This window comes from Fukomys damarensis, unplaced genomic scaffold (genome assembly GCF_012274545.1).
Source record: "Fukomys damarensis isolate Sample0158 unplaced genomic scaffold, DMR_v1.0_HiC HiC_scaffold_9, whole genome shotgun sequence".
NCBI lineage: Eukaryota > Metazoa > Chordata > Mammalia > Rodentia > Bathyergidae > Fukomys > Fukomys damarensis.
Genome location: NW_022900921.1, coordinates 51,263,297 through 51,276,041, shown reverse-complemented (window position 1 = coordinate 51,276,041; position 12,745 = coordinate 51,263,297). Strand labels below are relative to the sequence as shown.

General features: G+C 45.2%; 1 long non-coding RNA gene across 2 annotated transcripts in view; it reads right to left on the bottom strand.

Moving 5' to 3' along the window:
- LOC104873025 overlaps positions 1-5,150 on the bottom strand; it is a 25,599-nt gene extending 20,449 nt beyond the window's left edge. For both annotated transcript variants that reach the window (XR_783343.1, XR_783344.1), the window contains exons 1-2: positions 5,023-5,150; positions 3,907-3,973 (exon numbers count right to left, since the gene is read on the bottom strand). This is a non-coding gene — a long non-coding RNA (uncharacterized LOC104873025). The remainder of the gene's footprint in view (positions 1-3,906; positions 3,974-5,022) is intronic.
- Positions 5,151-12,745: the final 7,595 nt, after the last annotated feature.

Genomic DNA, 12,745 nt, shown 5'->3' with positions numbered 1-12,745 from the left:
TGTTCTTTTTTTTTTTTCTTTTCAGGCCAAGAAGGCACTTTTTATACTGACATGTATCATTCTCCTCCATTTCTTTTCTCCCACAAATCCAATCCTAAAATGGAATTCACTAAGCAAAATCTTATCTCCTCATCTTTCCTCTTCCCACTGTTTCCTTCATTTATTCCTTTATTGAATGCTCAATTACTACTTACTGCCTTTCAATATTTATTAAGAACCTTCAAGAGCTGTGAAAAAGAGGGCCAGGCTCTGGCCTTGGAGAACTCTATGGTTGTCTTCCCTGCAACCCTCAGAACTGTTCTACTCACCACGCTCACTGCTCAGACCTTGGTCCCCTTCTCCTTCCCATCCTAGCCTCCTGCACCCACATCAAACTGTACCTGCCTGAAGAATCTATGTTTTGAGGGTCAAGCTCTCTGCTTTCTGGATGACAGCAAGTTCAGAGAGAATGACTCGGTGTCTGCTAATTCTCTGTTTGGCTTTTGAATTGGTGTTGTCATTCTATTCCCAAAAGATATGAGGGTACATTGTTATATCTCTAAAGTCACACTGCCTGGAATAGGTGTCATTTCAAGCAAGATGCTTTCCTTGGTCTTGCAAGCATCCTGTTTGGATGATTCCATCACCCCTGGTAAAGCTAGGAGGTTCAAGAATCTTGCTCAGATTCCAGTTTCTTTTCAGATGGTATTTTCCACCTCCAGTCTCTGGCAGCAGAGAGTCTATGTCTAAGACCTGATCCCAATATTCAGTAGCTAAGTGACTTCATGTATGATATGTAGCTCACCAGAGCCTCATTTTGCTCATCTGTAAAACAGATCAATACTAACCTCATCAATAGCTCAGTTGCTCATGAGGATGGTGAGGTCATGCAAGTAGAAAGAGCTCTGGGGGAGTTGGTTGCTGCTATTATTCATAGCAATCTCCCTACCTGCCACCCCTGTTCAGTAGAGCACCCACAGCAAGGGAGATGTAAGGAGGACAGCTCACCCCACTCCAGGGTGTGGGGCAGAGAAAACACTAAAAACAGACTCATCTTGCTTATGTTACCAGCTGGGAGGGAAGGACAGTGAGAGACTGAAAGCATATTGAAAATTTACCTGAAACGAATCCTGAGCTCTCCTAAAATTGTCCATTCTGGGCCTAGAGTGATATCAACTGACCATTTGGAATGACTCCAGAGGGCAAAGGAGGCCTGCAGCTCCCAGTTCCAGAGGTTTCACAGGGAGAATTAGGGGGGCTATGGTTTGCTTTCCTCAGGACTCTCACAAAAGGAGCAGGCAGCATGTAAGTCCTGATGTCCACACTCTAGAAGACTACAGAACTAGGAGTAAGCATATGCCAATGAATAAGGCAACCTATGCCCCTTCCTTATTTTGGTCCATAATCTTTCCTCCTCAGCCACTAACAACGGAAGCCTAGGCCTACATCTGTACCTGGTCTGAGCTCCAGCCAGCCAGCCATGCAATAGGTATTGGTGTCTATTCTGAGTCAGATTCTCTGCATGGGGATAAAACACAGGAGCTTCCAGTAATCCTGTCTCCCAGCCCATAGAAGTGACACTTGCAGAAAAGGAGGATTGATGTATTTTATAGAAGTTTGGAGGGTGGATATCCTGATCCACTTTCAGGGGAGGGAGAAACACATAAGCAGAGATAAAGGCATCCTCTCTACACCTCCCTTTCCTTTTCTGTAAGAATCAGGCCTTCTGACTGCTCTTGTCTCTTTGTCCCTGAAGGGTTGGGGCAGTTGGAGGAGGCGACTATTGGCCAGGATAAAAGGAGACTGGAATGGGTGGTGAGCAGGCTGGGGGAAAGTAGAGAGAAAACAGCAACTTCACTGCTGCTTAGGAAGCCAGAGCCAGGTGGTAGAGTTGATACTTAGGTCAGAAGCCAACATGTTGATAGCTCTGCTAGGTCTGTGTCTTTATTCCTATGTCCTCATCTCCCCAAGATCACACTTCCTCTTCCCTTGAGTGGAAAAAGATGGGTCTGTGAGACCAGCAGGTATAGGCTTAAATCCCAGGCCTCCTGCAGCCATCAATATAACTTTAAAGAATTTGCCTCAGTTCTCTGAGCATCAGAGTTTTTATTGATTAAAAGAAAAGGCAAAAGAGGGCTACCTCACTTTCCCAGCACTAGAGAGGCTCTGAGTTCCATGAAAACACAAAAATATGTAAGATTCCCTGCATTGGCAGTTTGTGTCTTGTTTTCCTCTGAATTCCAATCTCCTTCCAAGCAAAACTTTCTTCAGTTGTTAACTATCTTCTACTCTATATTCTGCTCTAGTGTAATCTACAATACAGAGTTTTCATGAATAAGCTTTTGGTTCCTTCCAGGCAGGAGTTACAGCCCATCCTCTTAAATGCCCCTAGAATTGAGTGCACAAAGGTGGTTAGAAATCCACCTCCTTACTCATTCATTCAGATTCATACTCAGGACCACTCCTGGCCTTAAGAACAGCAGTAGTCAGTAAATGTGCTTTGCTGTAGGAGGCTGGGAGCCATGTCTATGCACCAGGTGGTGAAGCCTGGCTGCCACAAAGGGGTGGAAACAGTTCACCTACTCCTGATTACAGCCACAGTCTCAGGGAGCAACTGAGGAACAAGGGCATGGTTGCTCAACCTGGGTGTACTGTGACCTGGCACAAGGAAGCTCAGTTAACTCTCTGGCTCTATGGGATCTGAGGCTGCATAAAGAAAAGGATCCCATGCAAATGAAGGCCAGTGTATTGGAAGGCTAAATAAATTTAATTAAAGGAAGGCACCTGGAGACCCAGCTGTGGGAGGAGGAAACTAGAACAAGTCAGAGCACTTGAGGTCAGGGAGGGGAGAGAGGCTCTGGCTCTGAAAGGTTCTTTCCTGGAGGACCCTTCCCCCACAGCCTTTGCCTCCTCAGTACTCCTCCTAGTTTCAGCAGACAGGGGGACAGGTGGTGGCCTAACCCAGACTTAGGGATGATTATGCCTGGACCCCTCTATGAGAGGAGCCTTCTTGGCCTTGGACATAGGACTGGAAGGTGTTTGGCCCCAGGCAACCAGTCAAGGAAAAAAACAGCCAGGTCTCCTTGGCTGCTACCATCAGGGCCTTTCTGCTGCTTGGCTGGAAATTCCAAGAAGCTGTAAAGCCCAGAGTTACATGGAGTTTGAGAATTTCACCAACACTAAAACTTTCAGAGCCCTTAACAACCTCTATGCCATGTGCTCCATCATTTCATTTAATCCTCACCTATAGGACATGTAGGTGTCCTGATCATCCCCTTCTTGCTGGTCAGATAACCAGACCTCTCAGCTGGCCAGGTCACTGGTAAGACACCACAGTAAGAGGCCCAGCAGTCTCCAAGACTGTTGACCTTCAAAGTTCAAGGCCACAAGATCCTTTCCGTTAGGGCCAAGGGCACAAGAATGAAGATGATGGTGAACACAGCCCTACAGACAGCACCTAGCATTTAACTGGTGCTCACAGTAGGTGCCAAATCTTTGTGACCCTACCTTCTCTGCCCAGATATCCTTTCACATGGCATAGGTGTGTGTACTCCCTCTGAAGATGGCCCTGAAGATACAAAATATGGGACACAGAACTCACCTGATGAGCCCCAACCACAAGGGTCATGGGTGAGGTCATCTCAGGTGCCTGAGTCCTAACCTCATGGAGGCCCATGTGTTTCCATCCAAGCAAGATGGAAAAAAGGGCGTGTTGTTATAGTTGGTTCCTCTCTTTTTGTGGAAAGGTGTGCTGAGGATTGGGAATAAAGCTGAACTGAAATCTCTGAACCCAAAGCAATATCCAGGAACCAGTGAGATCCTGGTTCACAGTAAGCTCCTCAGTTCAGATTCATCTCTTTTTAATACTACATACCAGGCACTCAAGAATTCTGTGATATATCAAGGAAATAATATTTTTTTACCTACCTGGGAAAATCAAGTTGTTGTAGCCAAACTGAATGCTACTTTATTATGCTATCTCCCATAAGATCACCTGCAGTGGAAAAAAAAAAAATCACCTAAGCAGGGTGGGGCTTCTTTCCAGTCTTTGAATGGCCCTATAGAGTGAAAGTTATCAGTGAATTTTGCCTGAGTGTCAACAGGGTACAAAGCTCTATAGGATATTTCACCCTTGGGAAGTCAGTAACAAACACACTTGTTTTGCAAGACAATACTTTTGTTTTGAAAGCCAACAGCTCACTCCATTTAAGATCATCTGCAATCATTGCCTCCCTTTTATAAATCAAGAATCTAAGGCTGGGAGTGGTTACATGGCTTTTCCAGGGCTATTTGGCACCCAACTCAGTCTACTTTCCAGAATTTTCTCCATCATGCTCTCTCCAAGTTTGGTTGGTGTCATCTAGAGTTCAGCAGACTCAAATCCTTGTCTAGTTGCCTGCTGAGAACCAGTTGCAGAGGAATGTCCTTCTCTCAAGATGGACAATGACTTGATCAAAAATCTATGGATCCAGTCTAAACAGGGGGAAAAGCTTTGGACTACTAAAAGAACTCATTAGTGTGCAGTGATTTTTGTCATCCAAAGCAGATGCTTGAAGGCAATGGGCAATGTCAAGGTGTCACCAAGAGTCAAACAGGAATGATCCTATCAATGTCTGCCACTCTCATGGGACCTGAAGTCAGGCTGGGCTTATTTTCTTCCTTCTGCCATCAACTACTAGCTGGATCTCAGAGCAGACCAGAATGAGTGAATCTCTCCCCCAGGGTCATTAGGACAGCATCCCCTCCCAGTTTGGCAGTCCTGTAAATCAAAGCCCTAAAAGGTATGGTAGTACTGGAATGGGCGTGGCTTGGCATGGAGACCTGCATATTTAGCACAAAGATCTGATTGTGCAGGTTGTTCCAACCTAACAGTGCCGAAGCTGTCACATGTTCCCTGGACAGCAGGTGCTATAACTTCTGCTCAGAGATTTAAGGCCCTCAGTGGTGGGACTGAATGTCAAAGGGGAGGAGGAAGATTTGGCCATCTCCCACCACCCTGGAACCACTCCCTGAACTTGCCCATGACTTGCTCCCAACTCTCACCTAGAGTGTACTCCTCATGAGATTCTCAGGTCCTTAGAAGAAAAGAGAGAGCCAAGCAGTATTCCCATGTTAAAAAAAAAAATTAAAGACTATTTAGTTTCTGCTTTTACCACTAACTCCCAAGAATCAGTGAGAGCCAGGCATAACAGAGACATGAGTCTTGTGTTTGTCTTGTAACTGCTATGTACACCATGTCTAGTGCCATGACATCACAGTAAGGTCATTATGTCACTTTGCTGCTCACATTCATTTCATGAAACACTCAGGCAATCACATATGTTTACTGAGCATCACCTGTGTGTCAGATCCTGTTTTAGGCACTGAGGAACACAAACATAGATAAAACTAACAAATCCTGCTCTCATGACACTAGCTGACTAGGGAAATCAGATAGTATAGAATGGGCAAAATATATTTTGTCAGACTGTGGAAGAGATAGAGCAGAATGATGGGGGTAAAGAGTAAGGGAGAAGTTTGCAAGCAAGGAGTTGTCAAAGTGTTCACTGAGAAGATGAGATTTCAGTAAAGATTTAGAGGCCAGGGAATAAGCATCAGGCAAGCTAGGCAGGGAACACTCACAAACAGATCCAGAGAGAGAAGGAGCAAGCCTGGCATGTTAGAAGGAAGCCAACAGGCCATGTGGCTGATATAGAACAAAAGAGTCCCAGCAGAGAAAGAATGGGGAAGGAGAAGGGGAAACAATAGGATGTTGGCAGCACAGGCTGATGAAGTAGGACATTGGAGCCACTATACGATGTGTCATTTTTCCTAAGCAAGTTAGCGAGCCACTGAATGTGACTCATGCCAGATGTTTTTTACATTATCTACATGCATAAATACATGTATCTATCGCATATGTCATGCATGACATGATTCATTATTATATAGTAGATTTAAAAGCATACATAGAAACATACATACTGACAAATATATTGGATGTGATCATAGATATATGATGGTGCTTATCCACTATAAAGTATTTTATCAGTCAACAGTATTACTATAACTATGGGTTTCAATGTGCTTTCACACACACTGGTTCACAAAGAAGAATACAATGGGATTAAAAGTGAAGCTGACCCTAACTACTTCTTGTTGAAAATGAGAAAATATAGTGTGGCAGCATTCAACTACTTTGCTCAAGATGTGGATCCGGGATGTACTGCACTTATCCCTTCTTTATGGAGATGGAGAGACTGAGGCCCAGATAAACTGAATGACCCTTCCAAAGCCCTAGAGCTTTAATCCTACTCTTGCAAACCTAACTCTCTGACTCTCATAAGTGATTTTTTTTTTGGTTGCCCTATATCAAAGACAGAATCCCCATGTATAACTTCCCTCACTTGCATCATCGTCTCCAGATTTTCTCTGCTGCTCGGCCACAGGGGGTCCCATGAATGCCCAGAATGGTGCAACTTGAATTCCAAGATGCTGAGCTGAAATTTCAGGCATGTGGCTTCTCCCTTTGCATCAGTCCATCTGGGTCCTAGACAAGTATCTTCCTTGCTTCTCTGATCTAACTGTCATTAGACAGAAACTTCCCCTTTGACACTGGAAGGATTTGAGGTGGGAAGTACCACATCTACCTGTAATGTAACAAAGCTCTGAGCCCAGCATGAGCTTGGGATGTGGGAAGGCAGGATCGGGCTGTGGTACTCACACTCCAGTAGCAACTTATCACCACCCATCCACAGATACACTTAATAGTCAACAGCTGACTATGAAAATGATTCCCCTACCTCATTCCTTCCCTCTACCTCTAGTGCTTCCCTCATCCCTAAAGGAGCACAGCCTTACCCTACCCCACTCACAGGCAGGACTTCTCCAATCCACCAACCACCCTACAGCCAAAAGGAACTTTCTTTTTTTTGGCAGGGGTACCAGCGATTGAACTCCAGTCCTTGCACTTACAAGGCAGGCCACGAACCACTGAGCTAAATCCCTGGCCCCCAAAAGGAACTTTCTAAAACCTAGGTCTGTACTTTCCCTTTCTCCCACTAAAATTCTTTGTCTTGAATATAAAGTCCAAACTTCTTAATATGTCTCAGAGACTTCTGTGATCTGATGGAAAAGATCTTTCCAGACCTATCTTTCAGCTCTAAACACACACACACACACACACACACACACACACACACACAAATTACAATCTATCCCCCACCACACTGAACTCAGATCTACAAGTGTGCCTGACCCCATGGAGCCACACACCACAGCCTTCCACTTTGAGCCCTCCTATTCTTGCATTTGTCTGCTTTATTCCAGTTCTTGCCTCTGATCTCTGCTTAGAGGCCCGTTCTGAACAGTGAGACTGTGAAGCACTCTCTCTGTACTCCACAAACTCCCCAAACCTCCTGCTCACCACTCGAACCCCATCACAGCACATACCTCCCTGCAAAAACCTGTTCTTTTTGTCCATGAGGACACAGCTCTTGTTTTGGTCACCACTGAAAGCCCAGGTCCTAGCAGAAGGCCTAGCACTTAGCAGATATTCCTTTATCAATTGTACAACCTGAGGGAAGGAGTGAGTAAAAGAGAGAAGACCACTCGAGGTAAACCTGGTATCATTCATGATTGTAATTACTTCAAATTCATCATCTGTCACTTTTCCCACTTTTTCTTTTTCTTTTTGTACCAGGAATCAAACTCAGGACCTTGTGCTTGCCAGGCAGGTGGCAGCATCACTGAGCTGAATCTCCAACCCATTTCTTCCCACTTCTTAATAGTTTACAGATCATTTTCACACCACCCTGCTGACAAGATGTGACTGTTATGTGCATTCATTTTTACTAAGTATGAGGAGCCTGAGAATCAGGGTGAGTAAGCAGCTTTCCCAAGGTCACTCAGCTCAGGGAAGGGCTGTATCACAAACCTACATGTGACTTTTGAGTACAGGTGCTCTGCATAACTTGCAACCCCTTGGGCTTTAAAATGGAGAGACTGAGTCCTAAGCAAGGAGATCCATCTCTGTCTTAAATCCTGAAGGAAAGACCAAAAAACTAAACTCAGCCACCCATTTTGATGTGTAAAAGCCTTGGGCTTTTAGGGAACTGAGGTGCTCTCTCTTTTCTCCCCTGGACAATGGTCAGTGTCGAGAATGCTTTGGGAATCAAGTGTTTCCCTGTCAGGAAGCCCATTCTGAGCTTCCATACACTTTGACCACTGCCTGGAAGTTGACTGTGGCCCTAGAGTAGAAGACATCTCCAGGGCCTTCATCTTCCTCTGCCTTCCCTGCATACTTCTACTCTTTGCAGGGATGATTCAAGAGCAGTGAAAAGAGAAAATAGATTGATTAGGCTGTGGGAACCCCATTCATCCCCTCCTGTCCCAACTTCCCAAATTCAATTTCTTATTTTCTAATTTTCCAGGAAAATACTTACACAAAGAGTTCATTGCAGAACAATTTCAATATGGAAAAGAGGGAGAGGCATAGATATCCATTGGAAGGGGAATAGTATTTTGGACTACAATGAAGAAGTTCAGAAGAATCAGGTAGACACACGTGTTTTCACATGCAAAGATGGTCATGACATTGTCCAGTGGACAAAAGCAGCTCACTGAGCAAGACTTAACAGACAAGAGGCTACCGTTCATGCTAAAACATGCACACACACACACACACACACACACACACATCTAACACAAAGGTCACAATTTCAAAGGTAGGAGACATAGGGATACAAACAGAAAAGGTCTGGAATAGAAATAGAAAACAATACATTTACCTCAGGGTAAATTATTTATAATGTATGTATACATTAACACAAAACAGAAAATGAGAGAAGATTCTGACTGCTCGATGAATCCCAGGGACTTCAGCTAGGTCAGACATTGTGCAGTACTAAAGTAGCCCAAAGAGTCTCAGTCCTGGGAATGACATGGCAGCCCTCTCAGGAATGGGGACTGATTCAGTGTCACTCTTCCTGGAAGGAGAGCACTCAACCAGGAGAGCTTGGCAGTTGTAGTGATGGAACAGGCTCTAGGCCATGTAATGGTCTTGGGCACTCAGAGGACCAAGGACACTTTGTCCTCAGGTTATCCTTGGTCCTCTTCCTCACCACCCCTTCACCTCACTGCCACTTTGAGGATCTCTTGGTGCCTCCTTGTGCCCTGAACACAGTAATGGTGACACCACACCATGCTGTAAAAGTCATATAGACATGTCATCTTTATTGTGGCAAGCAAAAAAACAGCCATGCCCTTATGGACAAAAAGAACATTGCCAACATTTCTTGAGTACTCACTATGCTCTAGGCACTTTGGCTTAGTCATCACACTAACACACAAGGAAAGGAATATTACGGGTCTCGCTCTTCAAACTGAAAAACTGTAGTTCAGAGAAGTCAGGTGATCGGTGCCCGGTCACAGAAAGTCTGGGAAGGTACAAGGATTGCACCTTTGGCCATAATTCCCACTGCACAGTTGTGACACCCTCTGTCTCTGCATTATGGAAAGGTGGGCATTAGAATCCAACAGGAAAAGACCCAGGACTTTGTTCTATCTCAATTGGAATGGGCCTGCGGGAAGTGATTTTACTTAGAAAAAATGAAATCTGAGCAGACAGGGTTGAAACCTATGAAGTAATGGAATGTGGATGGAGAGAGTACACATCACCAGAGCCACAGCACACTGTGAGATTCAAAGGAGAAGCATTCAAGACCAACAAAACCAACACTACTTACACAATGATAGGATGTCTAAAAACATAGTTTTAAGTGAAGTTTAGAATTGAACAGTAGGTGATTCTCTCCTTGTCACCATAAAATGTATTCCATGCTTCACAAGTCACCTGAGGGAAGCTGGAGTCCTCATCCCATGCACACTATATCTTTTGTTTCTTTCCATTCTTTCATTCAAGAGGCCTCTCTCCAGGCCTTCTATGAGTCTCCTCACAAGGGGCCAAACTTCCTCTCATCTCATCACTGTGGGGCCTGAAACTAACAGAGACTTTTTCCTAGTTAATTTTATAGCTCATTCCAATAGCTCCCTTTCAGCTATTATGCTGGTCCACTACCCCATTGGGTAGGAAAAGTAGCACTGCTTTGCATATTAGATGGGCCTCAGTTCAAATCCTCGTTCCACCACTCAGTAACTGTGTGACCAGAACAACCTGCTTGCCTGCAAATCCTGGCTTCACTGAGTGCTATGAAAAATAAATGGGATCATATATAAAGCACTCAGCAGGCCCTGAAATTGTGAGATAAAAAAGCAATGATAGCTGTTGTTATTTGAAGAAAAGAGACTGCTTAGCATTTCTTCAACACAACAGTGTGATCATCCTAGTATGGGGCACATGGAGCATCAAGAACACTTACTTTGAGAGTAGAGAGAAAAGTGGGCACCTTGAACCCCTGCCTCCCAGTATAGACCTGCTCCTCTGAGCAAAGGGAAGGAAGGAGCTACAATAGGTGTAACTGGCAGGGGACACTCTTGAATGAAGCCCAGGCTCACAGGAGAGCAGACAAAGCACCCAAGATTGCTCTGCTTAGAATGTGCTGGAAACCCTCCAGGGGCAAGGTAGAGAAGGTTGGAGATAGAAGCAAGTGCCTTTGGCATTTCAGCCCTGAGTCTGATGAAAAGCCCTAGGGCTGGGGATTTAACTCAGTGGCTCTGCGCCTGCCTCACAAGCACAAGCCCAAGATCCCTAGTTCAATCCCATCCCCACTCCACCCTGCAAAAATAAGAAAAGCCCTGGACCTGGGGTTTTTTTTCCTTGGCATTTCCCCAAGAATGTCTGTTGGAAAGGTAGCTCACTTGACACCTTGGCCTTGACTGAAGAGGATTCCTGTGTCCTGACTGCCACTATTCTCTCTGGACCAGGTGGGCCAAGTGAAGGACATTCTTACTTAGTGAGCTGCTCTTCTGTAGCAGAATTTTCTAGCCTAAGAGTCTGACCTCACCCTGGCCATTCCCTGGGTTCCAGAATCTTCCTTCCTGATGGGACAGTTGCAGAGAGTGGGAGGATCCTGCCTGAGATGAGCAGAATTTCCAGCATTTAAGGTAAGGCCAGGGTCACAAGTGCTTATTAGCCATTGAGTCAGCCACCTGAAGCTAGTTGACCCTGGTCCTATTAGCCTTCTAGGACTTGTGTTTTCATCTGCAAAATGGGTTACAAAAAGAGTCTTAACTTATTATTTGTAACTTTAAAAAAAGCTATAATAACTAGAAAACAAAAGACCTATGATATCTCCTCTATACATTGCACCAGTCTGTTCCTTCGGGCCCCTTTCTTTCTGCTTCCCCAGGAGGATTTTTTCCTGCCCCAGGAAGAAGCAGATTCTTCCACAGCAGCCCAGTAGCTGCTGCCAAGGGGACATGGGGTGGACATATAGTGCAAGAGACATGTGGCCAGGTCACATCTCCAACTCTACCCAATTGGATAAATGCCACTGGTGGCTTTTTCCAAACTGTCTTTCCCCAGCCAGTGGCCCTTTCCTTTCACCTGCCAGGACCTGTGTTTCTATTTCTGTGTTTTGCAAGCCTGGGGGATGGGGAACACAGAGCAATTAATGATTGATTCTCAGACACAGCCACCAGGAGGCCCCAGGGCAGGCTGCTGGCCATTTCTTGAGTCTGGGGACAGGGTAGACTCAGAGAACCCATGTGGCAGGACTGGGCAAGTCTGTGAAGGGAGAGGGGGTGTGAAAAATGCAGGTGTCCTGGGCACTTCTGCACTCCAAAAACTGGAGAAGTGGCTGGCTGGAAGCTGCCAGGTGCTGTCGCTTTTCTGCTGCTACTAGTTGAGCTCCTCTCTTTGGGTCAAATGACATTTACTGTTGCCTTTAGGCACCCTTGTGCCATCACCCCCCCCATACCCACTTCTGCACCCACAAACTCCAGCTCCCTGACTTTTTCCTCTCTAATAGTTTGAACCCAGTGCCTCAGGTGACTTCAAAAAAAAAATCTCACCACGCCTTGAGGAAGGATTAAAGGAACCGACTGCTACAGCAAAATGTTAGAGGAGTTTTAACTCTGCCCTCCTTAGACGCATTGCCCCAGCCTTTGTTGTTTAATAATAATTAACTTTTGTACAGTGCAGTAGTTCTCAAAGGGCTTTCACATTCATAATTCTATTCATTCTCACAACAAAGCTAGGAGGTAGGTCTTATTCCCCCCACCACCACACCCACATCTTACAGAAGAGGAAACTGAGGCTTGGAGAGAGGAATGGTCCCATTTCCCACAATCAGGATAAAAACACCCATCCTTTGCCTTGGAGTAAAAAGCTGCTGCTTTCTTCCTAAAGGATACACTTTTGTTCCTGGAATCACATCATCCCCCATCACATGGGGGAGGCAGGGGGTGGCATAGAAGGACTACTGGCAACTACTTCCCCAAAGGCTGCACAAGGAAACTTCTGAGTCTTCAGGTGTTAGGGGAGGAGGTGACCCCATAAAGGCTCTGTCACCTGAGCAGGCAGGTAGGAGGATTCTACCTGAGCAATCAAACACTCACCTAGTAGTCAACTGAAACTGAGCTGCTTTCAAAAGATCCCAAACCATCTCCATATCGGCTCTAATCAGAGTATCACTAGCTCAACTTGGTTTGCCCAGAACAGCCCAAATTTTAGAACTGGAAATCTTATACCTAAAGAAGGCTGAGGGTTTCATCTGGTGAAAGCCACATAGCTTATTACCAGTGCAGTAAACTTCAGCTAAATCTTGGAAAGAAAGACCAGCAGATCAACACAGAATTTAAAATCACAGAATATTATGCAAACTCA